Consider the following 1,138-nt stretch of genomic DNA (forward strand, 5'->3'; position numbering starts at 1 on the left):
TTAAGAGTTGGACTGGGGATTTGAATTCAGGTCTCAGCTACTACTCAGAAAGTGAATGAAGATGTACAAATCCACACAACTAGGTGGCCAGAAGAGGGAATTTTAAAAGACCATGGGATTTGAAACTATCCCTAGAAAGAGCCTCCCTTTATAAAGTCTGGGAAGAAGGGAAAACCAGGGGGTTATTTTTGCCCCCAGCTATAAACTGGCCATCAGGAATGTTTATTAGTAACACCGTGGGTGAGGCTGTGGGAGACAAGAAGGAAATGAATCATGTATGAGATAAGCCAAAAGAGATGCTTATCTAATTCTTGGAGCCCAGCCTTGGAGCAGAAATCACAGTGGATGAACGACAGAAAAGTTGGAGAAGCACTGGTTCCTTGAAGTTCCTAAAAGGCCTCAAGAACTCCAGCCACGTTATTTATCATGGGGAAAAAACGGACATGGCCTCAGTATCTGTGGGTTGATAAACTATGGCTATAACCATTTGATGTAACGATTTGGAATGAAGCATTTTGAATGACAGCGGAGAAGCTTATAGTATATAATTTTAAAAGAAATAAAAAAGCAAAATACAAAATTGTGTACGCAACATACCTCACCTGCCTGCAAGAAAAAGGGGAAATGACTATAAGGGAAAATGCCAAAATGCTGACAGTATTTGCCTTTCAGTGGTGGGGATGAGGTTCAGGGTTTGTTTTTGTTGTTTTTGTTTGCTGCTTTTATAAACCACAAATAAGACAAACAAATAAACCCAAAAATACTGAGAATATTTTTCTATCCAACTTCAGTCCTTCTATTCAGAACCTCTTACCACCCCTGAATAAAACAATCATTCTAAAGTGAACCCTAATTTTCTTCTTGTAGAAAAATTTAAAGTAAAGACAAGTATAAAATATTGAAAGAAAATAGCCATAAACAATAATTACAGGACCACTGCTGAGAAGTGGGGCCATGAGATCCCACATGGCCCCGGTCCAGCTACCAGGAGAGGAATCCAAAATTAGTCCCCTTCCCACAGTCTGCACACCCCAGAAGAAACCAGCCTGAGAGGTTGTCTAGGGGCTGATGTGAGAGGCCTTGAGGAGACTTAGAAATTACTTCTAGATACTTCCCCCACAATCAATCACCCCAAATT

Source organism: Galeopterus variegatus, unplaced genomic scaffold (genome assembly GCF_000696425.1).
Source record: "Galeopterus variegatus unplaced genomic scaffold, G_variegatus-3.0.2 Scaffold780, whole genome shotgun sequence".
NCBI classification, from domain to species: Eukaryota; Metazoa; Chordata; class Mammalia; order Dermoptera; family Cynocephalidae; genus Galeopterus; species Galeopterus variegatus.